The sequence below is a fragment of the Metopolophium dirhodum genome, chromosome 8, assembly GCF_019925205.1.
Source record: "Metopolophium dirhodum isolate CAU chromosome 8, ASM1992520v1, whole genome shotgun sequence".
NCBI lineage: Eukaryota > Metazoa > Arthropoda > Insecta > Hemiptera > Aphididae > Metopolophium > Metopolophium dirhodum.
The window spans coordinates 1,715,839-1,722,482 of NC_083567.1; the positions used below are offsets into that span (position 1 = coordinate 1,715,839).

At 34.8% G+C, this 6,644-nt stretch overlaps 1 long non-coding RNA gene across 2 annotated transcripts; it reads right to left on the reverse strand.

The window, feature by feature from the left end:
* Positions 1–1,719: 1,719 nt before the first annotated feature.
* Positions 1,720–6,363, reverse strand: LOC132951260 (uncharacterized). Of its 2 annotated transcripts, none has more exons than XR_009665313.1 (3): positions 6,186–6,363; positions 2,575–2,698; positions 1,720–2,346 (listed from the first exon to the last, which is right to left on the reverse strand). It is a non-coding gene; the product is annotated as an uncharacterized LOC132951260 (long non-coding RNA). The 2 variants fall into 2 exon arrangements; XR_009665314.1 differs by lacking the exon at positions 6,186–6,363 and adding an exon at positions 2,772–2,875.
* Between the last annotated feature and the right edge of the window lie 281 nt (positions 6,364–6,644).

Sequence of the window (6,644 nt, forward strand, 5' to 3'; positions counted from 1 at the left end):
AAGGACTCGGTGGAATTTTGTTTGTTACGCAACGATTTTCAATAAAACCGACCATATAGTATTATAGGTACATTTTATTGTATAATGTGTACAGGTAAGATATAAAAAAACTAATTTTATTTGGACTCCCGAAATCGTATTTAGATCGACCTGAACGGATGTTTTTTTTTCACATTGTCCCGTGAGTTAGTAACTATAATAAATATTATTATATTGTTCCGGTAGATGAAACGTTGTCGTGTAGAAAATTGCGTGAGAAGCGCTAAAAATTTATTCGAAACGCATAAAGTTTCACGTAGGTTGCGCAAGCAAAATTTGTAGGTACATATTGCTTTTTTTTTTCACCGAACATCGTGATCGATTTGAGAATTATCTAACCTATAGAGGAATAGGTTAAACGAGTCGTCAAATTCGCGAACGAGGCGCCGTAAAATTTACTATTTGATGGTTAGGTATATATTATATTATAATATATTATTATTATGGTTTCCACGACGAGATCTTATTGAGCTGGTAAAATGTATGTTCCTTTCTATCGCGACGATCTACAACTCGACAATGCTACGCAATAAGACGAGGTCAAATTGAAAAAGGGGTGTGTTACTATACCTATCTCTCTGCACTTATCGAAACACTTTTATTAATTCGGTGCTGCGGAGATTTGTTTGAAGAAAAAAAATAGAAATAATATTTTAAAAAAAAGAAAAAAATTAGACCGCGAGACGACTACTGCAGTTGCGGTGTAACAATATTCATCTTCACATAATTATAATATAGTAAATTATCAACCAATATTTTATCCAGTTTCATTTCTGACTTAAATTTTCTATTATAAGCCCACTCGTTTCACTCCCATAAAGTCCTAACGTTATTATTCTAAATTATTTTCTTACCAAGTATAAAATGTAATTTATTTAGTCTTAATCGAACTATCACTTATTGTGTTATCTTTCTCTATTATTTGTACGTTTATTTTCTTTGTATTCTATTTCCACTCCGATACTTATTATTATCAATAACTGCGGTAGTTTTCATATTGTATCAGTTATTAATATTTTTTTCTACCATTAGTATTCTTTTAATATTTTTTTTTATTATACTGCGTGTAATATTTTAACTGTAAAGGTATACTGTGTAGGTATAACGATGTTTATTCAAGACTCCATAAAACAAAAAAAATAATATTAAACTAGTGCACGATATTATAATAATATGTTTGATCAGCGGTAAACCATACACTGATGAATAGTTAATAATATTGTAATATCAAAAATACCTAGGTCAAAGCATTTGGTTAAATATCTCAGTCGGTCGAATAATTTAAATCTTACGCAATGACCGCATGTGTATCGATTGTGTTGTATTTTTTATTTTACGTATTATTAAATGTCAATCGAACCATAAGCATCCATACCAGTATAATATTATAGTATTGACCGTTTTCAGTGTATTATTACGTTAATCTATTGATGTTACAAAAAGTAATCGTTGCGCAGTGTTTGAATTCAGTTGTGCTCTGAGTGTACGCACCGGCCGGCGATGTCACTAGTTTCAGAAAAGGCGACCATCCGGAACTTTTAGTGACGAATTCTCGCCACACATACACCACCCGTGTTCAAACCAACAGTACCCTACCCCACAGTAGCCGGTTATAATGACCTCGGTCGTCGAAGCCTTAATTTCAAACAAAAAAAAAAAATAGTTAATAATATTAATCTCGTGAAACACTGTAAGTATAATATTATAACGTAATACATTCGCTCGACGTTATATTATGTGTATATTATTTTTAAATCGATATTATCGTATAGGTACATAATATAGGTAGACATTCGTGTTTTTTTTTTTTTTTTGTCTTTGCCTTCCACGTCGTTGATCACAAACTCTTCGGTTTTATGCCATCCAACCGAATCCCCTTCAGGTCCGCAAAACACATCGTAACGAAGACGGTCGACGGGCAACATAATGGATTGCGTGCGAGATCGTCACCCGCCGAAACGGAATCGTATACAGTCGGACGCAGTCGATTCGACACTGAACACGCGTTTGTCGGTGCAGAAACGATCCCGGCCGCGATAACTGCACGATTTGGGTTCCCGTCGCGAACCCTCCTCTGCCGGAGCGCATTTTACGGACGATTTGAGCGGGGTGAAAGAAGCGGCGGCGGGTACAAAAGATCGTTTCGCGTACAGGGTGATTTTTTTTTTGTTCATCGTGAACGAGGCGACGTCTTATCCCCGGCCATTGTGCTTTGATTTTACTTGCTTTTAGTTTTTTTAACTCTTAAGGACGCTGCACCGTTCGATATATTGTTGTGTATTCGAATACCCTCAAAATGGTGTACGTCTATACGAACAAAAACATCGTATATTATATTTGAATGGCTCCGATAATGGTCCACGGTTCACAATAAAAATCAAAAAAAATCACCACCCTGTACCTACGACGGAAAGCGAGCTGTAGTGTTCTTCCGCGGTCGTATTATCGCGGTACAGAGATCTCGACACGGTCGATCAATAATAATAATAATAATAATAATAGTAATAATAATAATAATAATACGTAGGTACGTACATAATATTATTGTGCGCAATATATCTTTTCCATCATCGCGTAAAAAATGTTTCCCCGCATCGCGTACACTCGTCCGGTGCGGCGGCCAACTGTCTCTATTATTGTAGTTTGTGTGAGAAGAAATCTGAAAAACAGAAATAATTTTTAAAAATAAACTCCAAGGACTTTGAAAAATCGTCATCGAGTGAATCGCGTACTTAAATCGTACATACGCCTATTATATTATATTTATGATATTGATTTTCTGGAAAATTCCGCGGTGAGTGTTTTAGCGCATTCGGTGGGAAATCGTACGATACGCCGCGGCTCATCGCCATGACGAAAAAATAAAACCTACTCGATGCTATAACATAATATAATATAATAATATACGAACACTTCCGGGCCGGGTCGAACGACGAAATCGCGCCAAAAACGGAAGTAGGAAGTGCCCGGGACTACGATACAATGTTATACCTACTATCGTGTGTCGGTTTAGTGCAGTTGTGCGTATCCGTTAGTGCGTGCTGACAAAACGGATATCGACGTATCGATAAACTATCGGGCGATATAAATGCGACCGAACAAGCGATTGCGATACGACAATATTTATGTTCGAACCCACTGTCATCATATTTTTATAGTTACTGCACACATGCGGGACCAAATGGAAGTTAATTTAAGTGATAATTATATTCCACATGAGATTTAAAAAGACGGAAAGACATGCGTTTAAACGATCACTATAAATTGTTTTGTGTATAATAAATTAAAAGACGCTCCCGTGGAGAGAGGCTGCACGGGGATAGGTTCGAGAATTTTAGAGTAATGCACATACATACAATACTAGATTTAAGTGCATTCGAGTCGTATAATGAACCAAACTGCAGTCAGAGGACGATAGATTAACTTGGAGGAGGAAGATCCGATTCGAACGCATTTTTATCTGCTTCTTCTATAGCTACGACTGCAGACAGCTTTTTTTTAAAATGAAGTCTTTTATTATGTATATATGTGTACACCCCGGAAACGGTTCTTATCCACACTAAGAAATCAGTGTAATTGGTCTGTTCGGCCATTTTTTTTTTGTTGCTATATATACTCTTTTCTTGTCTCTATATCGCATGTATGTACTGATGTATTGTACTCATATGCCACCACCCCTCCACTCATCACTCTATTATATGTAACCTCCGGAAATACGACAACGGAACCTTTGAGAAATCATTCCGTTTTTTTATTATTATTATTATCCTTTTCACTAGAACATATTATAACGGACGAACGATAACACCACACGTATTGTCTACTATAATATAATTGGTCGGATCGGTTTTACGGTCTGAACGAAAATCGTAAGCGCACAACACAAAACATGTGAGAACAATTGCAATTATTATTAGCCCTAATGCATGTGTTGCGTAGGTTTCGTATTATATACGCAATCGGGGAATATACTTTGAGAATATTACATTTGGATAGCTCCCCGTCTGTTTTTTTCATTTTCATTCCTACTATAAGTACTAATGGTATAAACACTCGTCACTTGCTCACAATATTATCTGAATTAGTTTTTTAATTGACCCGACCCACGACCATGCAGTTAAAAAATGATATCGTTTCAAGAAAATGTCGTAGTCGATCTAGATTTGTAACATTTTTTGTTCCAATGCGTTGCATCCTAATCAGAAAATATTATCCGAATTGTTTTGAAATGAGTTCAGATTAGATACTCGTTTACTCGAATTCATATGGGAAATTTGAATTTTAATAAATATATTTTAGTATGCCAAAGACGGTGTATGAATAATGAATACTTATATTATACATATTTATTAGATACCATCTATGTATATTGTATATATAACATAATCAATACGAGCAACGTTTTATAATGTTAAATATGATTTACACGTTTCTGATTTAATCTAATCAATCAGTATTTTATGTAAATTAGCTTAAATTACACAAACTGGATTAACCGACGCGTTAAAAAATAAATATTATTATTACTTATTAGGTAGGTACCCACTTAATGAGAGATTGTGGAAGTGCTTAATATTATGTTATATTAAACTCGAGTATGCGATAAAATATAAATAATGATGTTATTCCGTAATGATTTTACATTACGTAAATAGTTTATGTTTAAATCATTATGTTATCATGAACTCTAATAAAAAAAAAAATAATAATAATGATGTAAAGGGTAACCAAGCGAAAACGACCAGAATTTGTTAAAAGTTAAAATGTATAGTAATGGACGTAATATACTTACTTTAAAGTTGAGTCTTATCAATTTTCATAATGCTGCTACCAGATTATAGTATTATAAAAGAAAACGATGCTTAACCAAAATTGTTTTCATAAATTTAAATACGTTCTAAATGAAGTTTTCTAGAAAACTGAGCTCATACTCTTATACAGAGTTATATATTTAAATATTTGCATTCAGAGGCACCTAAGACTTTTTGACATTAAAACGACCTGACGTTTTTATTTACCATTCGATTACCTCGCTAAAACTTACAAGTTAATTAATTCATTTTCCAAGTATATTCTTCGAAAGATTAAACTTAATTATAATTCTCTCTAAGTAGCAGTTTATACACAGTTAGATCAAAAGGTTTATTCCTCATAAAAACCACTTAGGACATTGGCATACAACTAATTATATAGTTGTATAAAATCGTTAAAATTGCAGGATCAATTGTGTTGCATTTTAGTTTATACATTTGGTAAGTATACAATTTTATCTGAAGGTTAAAAAATAAAATATTTTCATAGATAATGGTTTCACATAAACTCATAAAAATGATGGTTTTTCGTAAAAAACCATAAGTCGTAATATCATATTATTGTTATACTTATAATATGAGAATAGAACATATTATTATCATGCAAAGTAAACTAAAAAATGTTCGGAAAACCGCAAAGTATTCAAATAATACTTTTTGTTGAAATATTTGATATAGATAAACCCTTTTATAAAAATAACTTTTCAATATTTAAATATTGTGATTTTTCTCGTTTAGTTAGAAAAAAAAAATTTTTAAAAATGCTTCAATTCAATCAGTTTCATGTACACGGATAGAGCTAGGAGATAACTGCAGCCCACCTAGTTTTAAGACGAATCTCAATAATCTTTTCGGATCCTTCCCTTTCGGTATTTACTATACACGTCTGGTTTTATATTATAGTTGTTTGTCGGCGATAATAAACTAACACCATTTGACAAAGTGAATGATGACTTTTTCCCAGGTATATTTAATATGTCGGGAAATCCTTTAAGCAGTTTTGAATCCTTTTGGCCGCATCAACGTCTCATCTATGCAATCCATTTCACGACGGGAAATAACGTACGAGGGTGCTGCGAGATCCGATCGGGGCGACTCGTCAATGTCAAATAACCTCAACACGGGCAGGGATAATTATGTGTGTCGTGGTGCGTACGAGTTATGAGTTCGCCGTGCGGGATCAGCAAACAGAAAAGAAACCCGCCGGCGAATTAAACCACTCATTTATTGTCGCCGTGTGAGTACGAGAAGATTTTCTCGAGAATCGGTGGCTATATACTGTACGCGCACAAGCGATTCGGGAACGTTGGAAAAGTACCTATATAATATACTTACCCATATAAGTCACAGTTACCAGAATAATTATCGGATAATATATGGACGGCGTTAATCCGCCGCAACGCATCGATTTAAACTTTCGGTCCGTACCCCAAACGTCAGCTCGCCATCGAAATGATTTGCATTTTTCAAACGTCCGCTGCAGCGTTTGTACGCGTACCCAAACCGCGACCGACCGCGCGTCTCTCCGAAATAATCCAGCGAAGCGTATTCGACCGGTTTACGGTCTTCGAGGCGTGCCTATATATATATATATATATATTATTATATGTATTGTACACATTATTTATATGTCATGCACACATCCATTATGGTCCGAGGCCGCGTTGTTCAGCCAGCGCGACGAATTCGTATATATTATACACAGCGACTGACCATGTCCGAGTCGGTTTTATAATATAATGCTCGGGCCGACGTTTTTCGACCCGACCTTGGGCAAGCACGAAATCACCGAAA